Genomic DNA, 17,119 nt, shown 5'->3' on the forward strand with positions numbered 1-17,119 from the left:
AGTACATCCGTTTTATCATCTCCACAAATATGGAAACTTATTGCTCTTTTGCATTTTGATTGGCTCTTAGAGACTGCCGCACCCAAAATAAGTGGCGTGACACACATGTACATACGTGTACTGTCACAGCCGGAAGAATTCAATAGCGTGGTCTCTAGACTTATCTACAGATTCATATCTATATAACCAATTTCAACATATTAATGCGGTGTCAGGTTGCCAAAATCATGATTATGTATCCTGTAGGATGTCTATGAGTAACCTTCGACATGTAAACTTCCTACAAAATTGCGCAGCAAAAGCAACATTAGTCACTTTCAGAAAGTTTTACGTATTTCCTGTTTCTGTTGCTAGGTTGTAGCAAGTCAAGAGAGAGAAAATGTCTTTTAAAATGCATATGAATCAAAATTATCTTTTTCAATTCCTTCAATAAAGAGCAATGTAACCATATTTTTGAACTCAGCATCACATTCCCACTGCTTCATAATTTTCGTCCTCGAAAATCATCAAGAAGCGAGCGGTGAAGCTGGAATACAGATATCCTTACTTTTCGAGTGACCCTCGTAAAAAAAAATATATATATATTGAAAAAAAAAGTTTTCGCGAAGTGAAGAAAGCATAGGTTATGTATACTTATGAGTCTGTTGTCAGCATAGTCGCATTTCATCTGTTCTTAACAATAATACAGAGAACGTTTATAACAAAATGGTGTCTCTGTTCCTTCACATAACACAACGAAAATGGAAATACAGGTGATTATGAATAAGTAACATCAACTAACAAAATATTTTAGATTGACACATCATATAACATTACCGATGTACTATATCAAAGTTAAGATGAACAACATTTCAATGTGCTAAAATTTGCAAGAAGTCACTTGAATGAAATATTACACTAAAGTTGAAAAGTCAATGACATATTGAACATGCTACATTAAGAGAAAAAGTCAATTTTCTCAATTATCATAAATGCTACGATTGCAAGAATGCAACAGGAGAACAACCTACATAATGTTCATTAACAACTAACAGTTCTCAGTTCTAAAGATTCATTATTAAAAAAATCTTGCATAAAAACCTTAACGACAAGTATCCACATTTTATTGGAATTGTAATATATGCAAAAAGGACAGAGAATAAAGTAACGACAGAGAGTGAATTAGACTACTGGACAATAACAGAGAACCGTTCGGTTTATCATTCTAACGGTGATTTTGTAATGTTCAGCACACTATCTTAAATTCAATTCAGTTTCTTTAGTACAGTAGATTCACTAATGGCAAATTCTGAACTTTAATGAAAGTAAGTATTAATATACGGTTACGTACGTTAAATACTACAATCTAGTGAGATGTGTACCATCTCATATTCAACGAAATAGGGTCCCATTAAAAATTTTAACACTACACAAGTAAGTAAGAAATAGTATTGTTATAATTAGTAACAATGTAATATACTCAGGAGCACAATAGTTTGCATTATTTCATTACATTATACACATATTTTAATTTCAATATTGTGCTTATGAAGTGATTGAATGAAATGAGAGAACATAAACCATTGATTAAGAGATTGGCACCTAAGATGAATGGAAAAGAAGATATGCCAATACATAATTTGGGGTAATTACATAGCAAGACAGCCTTGTTTCGTTGTTTACAAAGATAAATGAATGATTACAATTTAGTCAACCCAAGTAATTGGTAATGAGTAATTAGTAACGTCAACTAGTAATGGGGTTTAAATAGAGATCTCTACAGTTACATAGCTCGTAAAGATTTGGTTACATAAAGATTCGAGATATCAACAAGGGTTGAATTACTATTATTGACTACCATTGATTTGTTAATTTATTATAATGAATTTCCAATATTTAAGTTCATGTAGATTCAAGGGGAACTACCGTCAAACTGTTAATATTGTGATCTTGAATTTTAATTTACTATAGGTTATATTATTTTAAGCGTGACAAACAACGAATAATAGTTCAATATTGAGTTTACTCGTAGAAATTGCCTTGAGTCTACATGTCATGAATTTAAAATTTATTGGAACCCTGTTTCGTTTTAAGTAATCCTCCAAAATAATGAGTAATCATCTCTTTCCTTTCTCCTTTTTTTTTTTTGTGCGTTTTAAGTTTACAGGTGTATTCAAAGGAGCGAGGAAGGAAAAGGATCCTTTGTTTTTTTTGTTTTTTTTGGGAACTTCGGAGAATCGAACCAATACTTAGTTTTGGGACCTTCACTCTTAGTGGTTTTTACTTCCGCCTGGTCATTGGCGAGTTTTATTAGGTATACCGAATTGAGCCAATTAAAGAAGTTTAATCATTCACATATTATTAATTTCTTGCCGCCATCAAAGTATGTTGCCATAAGCGGGTATTTGCAACCTTAGATTTAGGAGGAGCAGGGGCAATAGCCGTTTTTGTAACCTTTCGATTAAGTAGCAATCGTCTCCCCTTTCTCCTATTATTTACTTTAAGTAGCCAATGGAGAGAGGATTTTAGATTGTCGATCTGTGACGAGGGGGAATCGAACTTCAGAGTACTTGTATTCAGGAACTAATTCGTATCCCTAATATAATTTGGAATCAACATGGAATCAATCTGGAATCAACGTTACTAGGGGGCTATTTCTCTAACATCACGACAATTGAACAGACACATAGAATAAAAAAATTATAATTGCATGCATAGACGAGTTACATCAAAGGAAATATTAGATAACAAGTATTATGTGCTACGCCGTGGACAACCACAATACTTGATAGGGGTTTCCTGTTTACGCATTAAAATGCTATTACAGGAACTTGTGTGAATGAACGAAGAAAGTTGCAGCAATATTTCCATCTGTAAGTATGAGTTTTAAACCAAGATAAGGTATTACATAATTCTACAATTATATTCTTCAAGCTGTTTATGTGCGATATCGATATACTAGTGAAAAAAAATGTGGGGATGGAACGTTTTAATTCTTACTAATGTTAGCAAGCGAACCCATAACGCCTAATATGGGTTGAAAATATGTTTTCTGTTATTCGATTGGTGGCTGAAATTTATCAGTGGAAATCCGTTCGGGCGTTGTCCGGAAACGTTGATTCGTATCGAAGTGTAATATTGTTCTTCAACATTCGATATTAAGGATTCAGAAGGTATGCCACGTAGGTGGTGTACAGTGTACAGTGTATTTAGTGCAATTTAGTGCAGTTATCTAGTGAAGTGAACGATGAAGTGTAAAAAAAAAATTGTTGTAGAATTAGTATAAAAACAAAAGTATTAAAGTAAGAACAAGAAAAGGAAAATTTCGTTAACCAGGTAAGTAAATAAGCATTTTCGAGTGTCTCTTTCTTGGTCCTACCAAACATCATATAGACTACCATTAATAATACATTAGTGATACTGCAGGTGCTCTAGGAATACTATTTTCGAAGGGTGAACTATCCTTGTAAAGATCACAGTCATCCACTTATCCGTCCAATAGCTATTCCAAATGTCTGAAGATTTAACCATTTTTTTTTTTGAAGTATCCCCTTCTAGTGCTGGCCGTTAATTTTGAACGAGGCGCTTCTCGAGCCGTAGTCAAGAGTTACTCATGAAAAGACAATTGAAAATATATTAATTCATAATCTTATGAGCTCTAAATAACAACTAAATAAACTCTAATTAAGAAATCCAAATCATTAATACATAACAATAATATTAATTACCATTAACGAAATTTAATACATCAATACTTGATGATGACTTCTGTAACAGCACAACACAATTAATAGAATGGATATATAGTAAGGAAGGATAAATAATTTATTCTATATTCTTATATTGTTATTTTATATTCTTGTTCACCCCTTGTTTTTTTTTTTTTTTTTTTTTTTTTTTTTTTTTTTTTTTTGAGTATGAAAACGTTGGTAGTATAATCTAAAGTGCATGCGTAACCGCATAATAATGCATTTGTCTGTTCATTCATATGTGTGTCCTTGTTCTGCTGATAGCGAGTCTTTGGAATTTTGTGATGATAAAGTCTTCCGGGCTTCCAATTTTACGTAATGATAAGATTAAGTAATAGTGAAGTTGAAGAGTATAAAATGTTTGCATGCAAATGTTTGCATAGACTTTCTCTCTCTTTTTTATTTATTTATATTTCTCTTAAAAATAGTAAATAGATAAAAGGAATCCACACAATTGATATTAGGCAAACCCCTGTTCATATGATTAATTATTTATGGTGTTATTTGTCTATTTTACCTAATCAAGAGTCTACCTGTGTCTTTTAATAATAGAATTTGTATTAAGAGATAATAGGGGTCTGTCGTCGACTAGAAATGAGAATACATTTTTAATAACTTGATTGTACTTACAACTTGTGGCAAAACTTATCTGTATAGAAAGGAACTAGATTATTACAAAATTATTTTTATTTTCTTTTGTTAAATACCATGTTGCACCATATAAATTAGTGCGATAAAATTTATTAGATAATGAAAATGAATCGAATTTCTTGAATTACGTCCCATGATTATGCCTGTTAGGCTAATGGAGACGGTGGCGATGAGTAATGAATGAAAATGATGAAATGAAGGACGTGGGAAAAAACGGGAAAATCTCGAGAAAACACACGGTGTTATCCACCATAATTATTAAGATAAGAACACTAATGAGTAAGAACTTAGAATATAAGGTTAGAATGCACGTTGAAGAGGAAGAAGGCACTCATCAACATTAAATGACATTTTAAGAGGACACACTCACTGGCCGCTCAAAATACTTCCGGAACAATTTAGGAAAATTTGCATCAATTATTCGGGGGCGCCGGTAACAGAAAGTTAAACTATACCATAGATGTTTGCATGATGCAACGCCCTGTCTGGTGTGTGGATGGACCTTGACAGTCTGCAATGGGGTTGATGGCACTATGCTGATTACTAATAACTTTCGTTAGGGGCAACCCTGACTCTAGCGTGATTTTAATTAAACTCCGTTAGGCAGGGGTGTCCCTGGGGGAATGTTGTTAATTCACCTCGCATGCTCTCAGCAAGTGGATGTGAGAGGACTGAAGAATTTCACCAATTAACATCTACACATTGGAACAAGACTTGAATGCATGGAGTCTGGAGTATATGTAGAATTAGTAATTAGAGGGAATGTAGCATGAGTAATGGCATGTAATGCATGTAGTGTCATATGTAGTGTTGACATAACTTGCTTGATTTCCTTTTCACTTTTCTTATTATCACAATATAGTTTATTATCAGTTATATAACAGATGCAACGCAAAGGTTTTCTGCATGTTTCATGTGCAAGGTTGAGTGTTTTTGTTTTATTTTATTTTAGTTTTTTTTTCATAATTAATAGCGCACTCAAGGGAGTTATATTTATATGTGTACTAACTGTATCCATAAGTAATATACTATTGGGATATAAGGAATGATAATGACTCGGTCTTTGCTTAAAATCATCATAAGCTAATAGCATCTTGTGCAAAAATATATATATATATTGACAATGTGCAAAAAATATATAATAATCTAACAATTTAACTAAATAACTATTACATATACATATTCAAATAAATCTAGCAATTATATAACGTTACTTCTACACTTCTAATGATAAAACAACAGTAAATCAATATTAATCAATAATACAAAGATAATCAACATTAGCCTGAAACATAACTTGCGCAACACATATAATTATGTACTAATAATATCACCATAACTACATTATCATCTGTAATCAAAGCACATCTGTAATCAAAGCAATATAACGTTCATAATAGTACCTTAATAAGGAGTAGTAAGGCGCATAACTCAATAACATTTGATATATTCAGATAGTCAGCACAGGTAAAAGTCAAGCTGTCTAGGAAATGGAAATCACTCTTAGGACTGACGCTTCATGCAACCTAAAGCGGTCAGAGTAAAAGCACTCGTACGCAGAAAGCCTTCTTCGGAAAAGCTACTGTGGAGCATATATTCCTTATTAGCCAATGGAACAATAATATTTTTTTTTAGCTAATTTAATGGTGACAATTAGATAACAATGTAAAGGTCATGATTAAAGACAAACATCTAAACAGAGTTCGTAATGGAGCAGTGGGCGAACAAGGATCAGCCTCCATTTTGTAACATAATATCAAAGGCAATTCCATGCTCACTCGAGAACGGAAGGCTTCCTATCCGAGAGCATCATAATTCTTTAAATTTTCAGCTTTGATTAAGTAACTTTAGAATTTATTTAATATTATAATTTTTCCTGCAGTATAATTTGCTATTTGGTGTAAGTAAGGTGGAAAGCAGTTCCTTTACTGCTGAAATAGAGATCCCATCAGAATAGGACCAATCTAAACCATAAGTATAAATGGTCTGAAAGTGAATCCGTTTTTATAATATGCACCCTTGAGAAAATAAAAGGTATTTATAGTGACTACTGCCTTGTAATTAGCAATGATGAATGAACTACGGCTATTAGTGGATGTTAATTAATTATTAATCTTATTATTGTTTCCAGATTATAGAATGCTCATGACTATTCATTTGTTTTAATGTACGGTACAATTTAGTTACCATTTTATTATTATTATTATTATTATTATTATTATTATTATTATTATTATTATTATTATTATTATTATTATTATTATTATTGCATGAAAACTTTTGAGTAAGGCTGCCTCCATTCAACTTGACCTAATTCCAATAATAGAGCATTAATCGCAATTAGTAATAATGGTGATTTTATAATTTAGAACCTTCTTCTTTTTAAAGTATTGCGCTTCATTGCATGAAAATTGTAGATAAAGATTGTTGTGCTGAGAGTGTGTGCTGATAACAGTTGAGTAAGGAAGTAGATAACTTACTTCCGGAAGACAGAAACTACTCAAGAAAACACTATTACATAATAGCAGATAATACTGTTATGAAGTAAGATCGTTGAGAAAGGAATAATGTTTGATTTAACAATATGAAGTATATAACAATATTATTATTATTATTTTTTTTTGTTTTTAACAAGTATGAAATATATTACAAAACATATACTTGCTTAGAGAAAGAGACCTTTAAAAAAAAGTACAGAACGTTGCTGGATCAGGCCGGAAATAAACCGGAAATAAAAAGAAGTAAAGGGGAAGAAGGCGTCCTTGCTTCGTAACAGAGGGGCAAAAAATAAAGAGGAAGGGGTATACAGGTATATACAGGTACAGGAGGGGTATACAAGCATTACATAATATAGAATTAGTAGAATTAGGATATAATTAGAAATTAGCAGATATTTCGGGGCTACCTATAGTGCTCAAAACAAACGGTGAATTGTGAATTGTCATCCATCTGCAGTATCTGTAATACAATGATGTATGTAACTATAATACCTTTTTATAGAATATACTATAATGTTGCATTGCATTAATACAAACAAAGCAAGACGTAATTACTTACGACCGATGACAATTTATAGAGGCATTATCTGTAAAGGAAGCAAAACATGATTATACAAAATTAGAATTATGGTTGCTCGTGTTCTTTTCTTGTCTGTTTCTGTTTTCAAATGACAGTTTCATCGTTCTCACTGCTTTATTATCTAATGCTTTAGAGTAAAATATTACTAATAGGAATATGGAAACGTACACCATTCTGCTATACGAGGACGAAGCATACAGTGATTCATGATTGGTTATCTTACGATATAAGGGAATATAAATTATTATATCAGTCCCTTCTATATATTTTTATTTCCTTAGCTATCTCTTCTAGCTACTAATTACCTGCGCAGGAATTTAGACAGTAAAAGAAAAGAAAATAACATTAAAAGAAATACAATGAATGAGATAGAAGAAAAAAAATACTAATGCTCGCTTATTTTGAGTTTTATCTATAGATATTACATTTTGAGAGTTCTATCCTTATTGTTAATCTATCACGGCTGGCCTCTATTATTATAATGACCTCCTATACCACGGCCTCTATTATTATAGAATCATTGTCCTCCATGATTTATCAGTACACTCTGTCGATTGATTTTAATTTGGGTTGACTGTATTTCACCTTATTGAGTTCCATGGGAACACCAGAAAGGACACGTAAACCTGCTTGAACCTTAGCAATTCATACAATTAAGTAGTTTCTCAGCTTCATTTACACACGACCTGGCTCACGAGTAAAATAACTTCCAATACACGGGGTTCAAACCATTTTTAATGTGTACTCATAATTAACTCTAGTTTGTTACATGCTCTTAGAACGGCATACTTAATTCGAAAACGTTCATAGGGTGTTTTATTCCGTCTTGCAAATAAGGCAATGGTTCACCAAGCTTAGCGGAGGCTGCGAAGGCAAAAGCCTATCTGGACCTATAAAATACGAAGGCGTATCCTATTTTTAATTCTTATTCTCTCTCATTAATGCGATTTTCAATCCTTCTAACGGAAGTATTACTTTTAACAAATAAATAATTTGTATTTTCCATTTCTCTTTTTCTCTCTTTTCTTTTCACTTGGTGTTTTTTTTTGTTTTGTCTGTCTGTCTGTCTGTCTTTGGTCTGCTGTCAACACCAGGAATACTACCTACGCAAGGAATCAAGTTTCCTTAGTTGTATATATTTATATATTTTCTTCTTATTCTCTTTTCTCTCTCTTTTTTTTTTTGTAGCAGGGTTTCCGACCATATATGGATTTAAAACCATTTTGTACTTCTCTAAACTACTCTTTTCTCTATTTATTCCTTCTATACATATAAATATTTGATTGGGTACCCATTTACTTACTTAATTATTTATTTAAGTATTAATATAACATTTCTTTCAGAAAGCCTGCATCAACATTGAATTTCACGTTAGAAGTTCCTACGCCTATCGCGATAACTTATTATTATTTTTTAACTATGAAATGATCGAACAATTCGATCAGGTTGAAACTAGAGAACTTGGACAATATAACTTCGTTCGTTCAACATTAACTTTCTTAATGATGCACGTTGCATACATTTAGGAAATAACCCCGGCTTAGTTACCAAATTTGTAATGAGGTCTAATGATTTTTTTTTTACGTATGTGCTTTCCTACGCTTATCACTTTTGGCTTTTGTTTTTACTGCTGACTAGTTAAGGCCTTTGTGCTAATTTTCTTTATACGATCAAGATTCTTTTTCACGAGTTTTCCATACGGGGTTCGGCATGGAGTCTCGAGTTCGAGTCCTAATTCAGCCTTTCTACCAAACACCAATTCAAAAGGAGAATAAGGATGGTGTTTGTGTTTTATAGTATTATAAGAGTAACAAGCAGTTCTAACAAATAGAGACCAGTCTTTCTGGGAAGTAGACATATATTTCTTCAAATAGTTTACCAAAGCTTGATCATATTTCTCCATTCGTGAATTTATTCTATGATGGTAATTAATACTAAACTTTTGATGTATACCGAGTACAGTCATAATTTCGCTAGTTACTTGTGTGTGGAATTTAGAACCAAGGTCTGACAATATATGGCGGGGTGGACCAAAATAACAAATAATATCCTCCAATAAAAACTTTGCAACATTCTTGGCTGTTATTGTTCTTAATGGTCGTGCCACTACATAGTTTGAAAACATATCGACAGCGGTGATGACATACTTATAACCATTAGAGGGGGGCAGTGGGCCAAATACTTCCAAAGTTAAGGTATGGAAAGGAGCTAGTGGTTTAATTGGTTCATGCAACCCTAATGGTGTAGTGGTTGAGTCTTTACGTTCTTGACATTCGCGACATGTCTTAATATACTGTTTGATATCGAATCCCATTCGAGGCCAATAAAATCGCTCATTGACACGAGAAAACACTTTGCTCTCTCCAAGATGTCCGCCTTCTAGACATGATGTATGTGTAGCATATAGCACCTCAGGAACCAGACTTCGAGGAACACATTGTTTTAAATCATTATTAGACTTACGATATAGCACCTCATCTACTAATACATACGGACGAGCCTCATTATTAGTAGGATCAGACCTTACTAAATCACGAATTCTACCAAAATATTCGTCTTCTTTCTGTGCCTTGATTACATCAGTCGCGTCAATTTTCATCATGTTTATACACAGCCCTTCGTCGCGATTGGCGTTTTCTTCCACACTTAGGGTTTGCGTCGGATATCTGGACATGCAGTCCGAATGTCGATTAGAGGGGTTACCTCTTATCGCTTTAATCGAGAAGTTATAAGATTGCAACCTGATTAACCAAAGAAGATATTTTCCTTTTAGATTTTTCATGTTCCTTAAATAGCAAACACAACAACTATCAGTAAATGCAGTGAAGTGAGGCACTCTTATTAGATATTCATGGAAGTGTAATACGGCTTGTACCAAAGCCATGGTCTCTTTTTCTGGGATCGTTAAGGACTTAGCTTCATGGTCTGAGATTTTTCTGCTATAATAAGCAATCGGTTTCTTCTCTCCATTTTTGATTTGCATTAATACGGCGCCAATTCCGTATTCACAAGCATCTACATACAATTCGGTAGCATCTGCTTCAGGATCAAAGATGGCTAATACTGGGGCAGTAACGAGCTTCTCCTTTAAGATATTAAAGGCTTGACGTTCTTTATCTCCAAATTGAAAGATTACATCAGGCTTAGTCAAATCTATTAAGGGCTTCGCGATAACTGAAAAGTTTTTAATAAATCTTCGATTATAACTAGCCAATCCAACGAAACTGCGTACATCACGAACTGTTTTTGGTTCGGGAAAGTTAGTGATAGCCTCGACTCGTTTAGGATCTATCTTAACCCCTTCGCGTCCTACGACGAATCCTAAGATTGGTAGTTCAGCATACATAAAGTGAGATTTTGAGGGATTTAATTTTAGATTGGCTTCTCGCAAACGAGTGAATACTTTCCGAAGTCTATCTAACTTTTCGTCTATAGATTTTCCAAAAACAATCAAGTCATCCACGAAGCATGCCATAATATTAAATTTTAACCCTGCAAACACTTTGTCGATCATTCTTTGAAATGCTACGGAGGAAGTGGAGAGACCTTTTGGGATCACATTAAAATTAAACAAACCGGCACTACAAATGAATGCAGTTTTCAATTTATCCTCTTCCTTTAAGGGAATTTGTAGAAAACCAGATCTGAGGTCTATTGAACTTATGAATTGAATATCTGGGAATAAATCTATTAGGTCGTTGAGTGATGGAAGAGCGTAACTGTCAGGAGATATTACGGAGTTCAATTTTCTATAGTCCACTATGAGTTTCTTAGAATTATCTCTCTTCTTAACTAAAATAACTGGTGATGCGTATGAAGACCGACAACTAGAGATGATGTTTTGTTTAAGCAAATTGTCAATCTCTTCTTTCATGGCTCTTTTTGTCTCTAATGTCTCTCTGTAGGGTGGTGAAGATACAGGAATGTTTGAAATTAATTCTATGCTATGCTCATATTCGTGTGTTACAGTTATATCATTTATTGTCCACGCAATAATATCTTGAAATTCATTCAATATATCTACTACCCTTTTTCGATCTTCAGTCGAAAGGTCAGGGGAAATGTCAATTTCCTTGCCAACATCGTGTTGTAATTTAGATTTCGAATTTTCGACTTTCTCAGCGGAGAGTGGGCTGGCTTTAACCGTGTTCACTCTTATCTCTGGTGTAGGAACACATTTCTCCAAATGTCCTATGATTTGAGCATCTGGAATAGTCACGTCCCGCTTACTCAAGTTAAACACAGGCAGTTTAGCATACCCATTTTCTTCTACATACATTGTAGGTGGTATTAAACATGAGTAAGTTCGATGCAAAACATCATTCGGTTCAACATAATGATCTCCAGTTATAGGATAACTTGGTTTAACTTGCACTAAACCAACTTTCCCAGTAGGTATTTGCATGCGCTCGGCAGTTGTGATCAAGTTACGAGATGTTTGCTGCTCAATACAGTTGATTTTCAATATAGGACATTCGTCCTCAGGTTGGGAATCACAATGTGCGTCTTCAGAAAGGGAGATTGACTCATGAAGTTCTAAACTACTTTGAGGCACGTCAATGTTCGTAGGTGATACTGATGTTGAGCTAACGTTTCTATTCGTCCTAGAGTTACCATTTTTGTTGTAAAACTGAACATGTGACAGATTTAATACTGTTTGTTCCTTGCGGCTTGGCAAATACTGAACATAAAACTTCATGTTAGGATGTCTTTGATTGCCATTAATAATTATAGACTGTAACCCTATACCGTACGTGTAACGCTGAATGAAATCTATTCCTAGAACCATTTTCTCGTCTAATTGAGACTGTTTAACTAATGCCACATTTAACCATAAACGACGCGATCTTCGACCATAAGTTCCAACTTGGAAACTTAACCGAACCACTGGGAGTGGTTCAGTTAACTTATCCCCTAATGTGCGCAAACGAATAGTGGCGCGCATTCGCTTAGCTATTGGAAAATTTTGAGGGATCATTTCTTCAGCCAACACAGAAATTTGCGAACCACTGTCTAACAATGCATCTACTTTTCTATTGAAAATTCGAATCGGAATCGTGGGCAATCTGTGATCACACAATTTCGTTCGAGCTCTTTTCACTTCAATTGGCCTACCATCTCTCCCGATTTCACGTCTATATGTCCACATTCTTTTAACAAACGAATTGTTTTTAGCACCCATATAAGGTTTTACATGATGTGGTCTTAATTCTATACATTTTTTCTTCATTTCCCGATGAGATTCAGTATAAATATCAGCTAAGTACAATAACCGCAGCACATGGATAGCTTGATCTATTGTCGATACTTCCTTTAATACTAAGGCCTGGACATAATTTGAAGGCAACGCTTTATACAATAGGCGTAACAATTCTCTCTCTCCCATTTCAGGTCTTAAGAACTTCCAGTCTCGTATTAAAGTATACGCGAAGTTGTCAGGAGGGAAACGAGGAGGGAGTCGCTTTCTCTTTAACTTTTGTTCAAGCTGACCTTTATATAAATCGTCAGGAAATGTTCGAGAAATCATTTGCTTTAATTCTCGAAATTGCAACTGTTGGATGGCATCCTTATGACATAGGAACCAATCAAGGGCCGAATTTTCGAGACAGGCCGCTAGATATATACATTGCTCCTGGTCGAGCCAATCGAGGGCACGAGATATAGTCTGATATTCATCAAGGAATCTTGTAACAGATTCTTTAGGGCTTCCTTTAAATTTCGGCAATTTCAATACCGGGACACTGGCTACTCGATCTTCAGTTTCTTCCCGTGCACTTGATTCATCAGGATCTTGTCTATTTTCTATTTGGGGTCCTTTCGGAGGGAGTAAATTAACATTTATTGCCTTATTCTCGTCCAAGGGTAATGAATCCTCTGAGGGAGTCTTCACTTCGTGATTATCTAAAATTTCTTGCCTAATATTATTATATAACAAAAGTGCAAGTGCGTTATCGGCAGTGGGGGAATATTTCACTTGAGGAGGGTGAGAAGCAATTTGCGGATATTTAAGAAAACTTAGATTTTCAATACACGGTTCTTCATTTATAAACTCTTTGAATTCTTCACCTGAGTCATATGAGAAAGGACTCGGTGTTAGTACGTCACGTGCAGTCTTTTCCTGGTAGAGCTCCTTCTTTGCCAATTGTTTGATTTCGTCTTCTGAATCATATTTACTTGATTCAGGTGGTGAATTTTCTGGGAGTTTACTTTTCAAGGGTTCGCCCACATGAGGTGGTATGTCAAATGGAAAATAAACTTCATTTTTGACCGTTTCTGAAGCAACTACTTGCTTCTGTTCTTCTTTCTTTAAAGGTGTTGACGCTAACTTAGGGTCAAACTCAAAATCACTCGTCATAATGCCAGGAGACTCTTCGGATGAACTATCTGCACCGTCATTAAAAGGGTTAGTAAGTTGTTCTGGCTTAAGGAAAATTGTGCGTTTCGCGACCACAGGTTTATACTGTGTACTGTCTAAAGGAGTCAAGGATGGCATTTTATTACAAGTTTCTTCAAACTTAGCTAAATTTTCTTTATAACGCTGCGTTTGTGTTATCGGTTGCCTATCCACAGGATCCGGTAAACTATACTGCTGTGGATGATTTATCCGCGATTCAAGAGAAGTAGGCGAACTAGCTACTGGCAAACTAGCCTGCTGCACTGGCAAATTGGTTGCTTCTTTTGCCATGGGACATAACTCGGAACGCAAAGTCTTCGTGAGCGCAGTTTTCTGAGCAAGAGATTTTCTACAATATTTGCAATTTGCCTCACCCGATTTTGTAATATACCAAGCATGAAACTTCGGCGGAGATTTCTTAGGTTTGAAAAAGGGGAACCAATGGGAAGACATTTCGAATTACTGTTTTCACTATTTTTTTTACTCAAATCAAAAAAATAATGGGGGGGGGTTATTTCACTATGAGCAATATAATCAGATCATTAATTTCCATTAGAATCCATAATAACACAATTGCAGTAATGCGACAATTTACATAATTCACTTAAATTAACATGCACTATGAACATATTATCAAAACCGAAACATAAGACACAAAATAGAAAAGGAAAGATGTCATAGCAGCACCTCAAAATTTTTCGTCCCGAAAAATGAAAAAGAAAGAAGAAAAGCTTTGGACGAGCCCCCATTTGTGACGATGTGCAGACTCTTTTTAATTATTTAGCTCGTTTTATTCCACCATAATGTAGAGATCTGCTCACGCTAATTCTGTAGCGGATGTCACAAAGAAATATACTTAAATCACACCATTATTTTCAGGGGAAAAGGTGGTTTTAATCTAGGGGAATGACAACATTATTTATAAAAAGTAAGTTTATTACATAACTAAAATGGTAATATATAACAACATTTGATTTAGTGATTCAACAAAAGTAATGGAATATCTGATAGTTCATTTGATGGATTGATACCTTAACTTATATATATATATTGATTGACAGGCTAGAGATTGAAATATTTAAGTTAGAAGAAACGGAAGATGAAATACAAGTATGTGACAACAGTTCGTAATCTTGAAAGTTTTATGGTAGGTACACAATTCATTTTGACGTACCGCATGACATCTCTATACTTGAATTTTATGATGCAACAAGAGATTATACATACCTTATGGTAGTATTCTTGTAACTCTTAGAAACTTTGACGATGATTCTGTCTGGCCACAACCGACGTCTCGAACCTCTACACCCTTGCACCGGAACAAGTGATCTACCGTTTGAGACCTTGAGGTTCTTTTATATTATTCGCGAGGGTCACACCCAAGCCTCACATCCGTCAGTACATCCGTTTTATCATCTCCACAAATATGGAAACTTATTGCTCTTTTGCATTTTGATTGGCTCTTAGAGACTGCCGCACCCAAAATAAGTGGCGTGACACACATGTACATACGTGTACTGTCACAGCCGGAAGAATTCAATAGCGTGGTCTCTAGACTTATCTACAGATTCATATCTATATAACCAATTTCAACATATTAATGCGGTGTCAGGTTGCCAAAATCATGATTATGTATCCTGTAGGATGTCTATGAGTAACCTTCGACATGTAAACTTCCTACAAAATTGCGCAGCAAAAGCAACATTAGTCACTTTCAGAAAGTTTTACGTATTTCCTGTTTCTGTTGCTAGGTTGTAGCAAGTCAAGAGAGAGAAAATGTCTTTTAAAATGCATATGAATCAAAATTATCTTTTTCAATTCCTTCAATAAAGAGCAATGTAACCATATTTTTGAACTCAGCGTCACAATGGTTCCATCAACTTTTCACCATAACCATCTATAAGATTATAGTTCATTGATGATCATGGTTCCATCAATTTTTCACCATAACCATCTATAAGATTATAGTTCATTGATGATCATGGTTCCATTAGTTTTTCACCATAACCATCTATAAGATTATAGTTCATTGATGATCATGGTTCCATCAATTTTTCACCATAACCATCTATATTATTATAGTTGATTGATAATCAAAATTCCATCAACTTTTCACCATAACCATCTATAAGATTATAGTTCATTGATAATCATGGTCCCATCAACTTTTCACCATTACCATCTATAAGATTATAGTTCATTGATGACCATGGTCCCATCAACTTTTCACCATAACCATCTATAAGATTATAGTTCATTGATGACCATGGTCCCATCAACTTTTCACCATAACCATCTATAAGATTATAGTTCATTGATGACCATGGTCCCATCAACTTTTCACCATAACCATGTATCTTGAACAACCCTTTACCAGATTAATCTAAACAAAAATAATAGAAACCCATTTCAACCTCTCAGTTTCAATATTGATCTTCATAAAGCAAAAACGACAAGAAAAAGCCGTAAACGGCCTTCTTTTGGGAAATATACCCTTTTCTCGCTTAACCTTCTGTTTAAACCGGAACTGGCAGAAATCAATCATTTTCGTGTTTAAGGTGAATCCTTATAGAGTAAAATCGCCAAGAAATAGCAAGAAACGGATCTTTACAATCAATCAATCAATCAATTCCAGTTCCAATTTAATCTCTCAACAAAACCTTGAGGTGATGAAAACATACTAGAACTTCCAGTGTCAAAATTAAATGAGAAAATATCACTTCAATCAAACGAAAGTCCTTCACGTGTGTATACTTGTCACTCAATCCGGTTTTATTATTATTATTATTATTTAATTCAGCCTAATTGAAGCACTTCTCTGTATATTTTTTCTAATCAGTCTGATTCAATTTTCTTCTTAATCCAATACAACATTGACACGAACACAGAAACTTCCAGGGCAGTTTGAAACGTTCAAGAATCTTCAGAGTTAAGAACTTCAAATTCTAATGAACGAATTTCCCCTCACTATCGTCATCCCAACGTCTAAGACTATTCGAGTACTTCAGATGGGCATTTACTCATGAATCGACTCCACACACTAAGGGCTCCTGCACTAGACAGTAGATCACCAGGAAGTGCACACACTTGGCTACAGGTGAGTAGGGTTACCCTTGGAACAAGATCAGAAAATTTTCGTGACGATATGCGAGAAGAGACAGAGCTATCTCGATGGAAACATATTCATTTCCAAGACGAGTCATTACCGTAACGACACCTTAACAATATTCTGTGAGAATGAGACTAGTTCAACCTTGCCTCCTACACT

The sequence above is a fragment of the Thermobia domestica genome, chromosome 16 (genome assembly GCF_964235325.1).
Source record: "Thermobia domestica chromosome 16, izTheDome1.hap1.1, whole genome shotgun sequence".
NCBI classification, from domain to species: Eukaryota; Metazoa; Arthropoda; class Insecta; order Zygentoma; family Lepismatidae; genus Thermobia; species Thermobia domestica.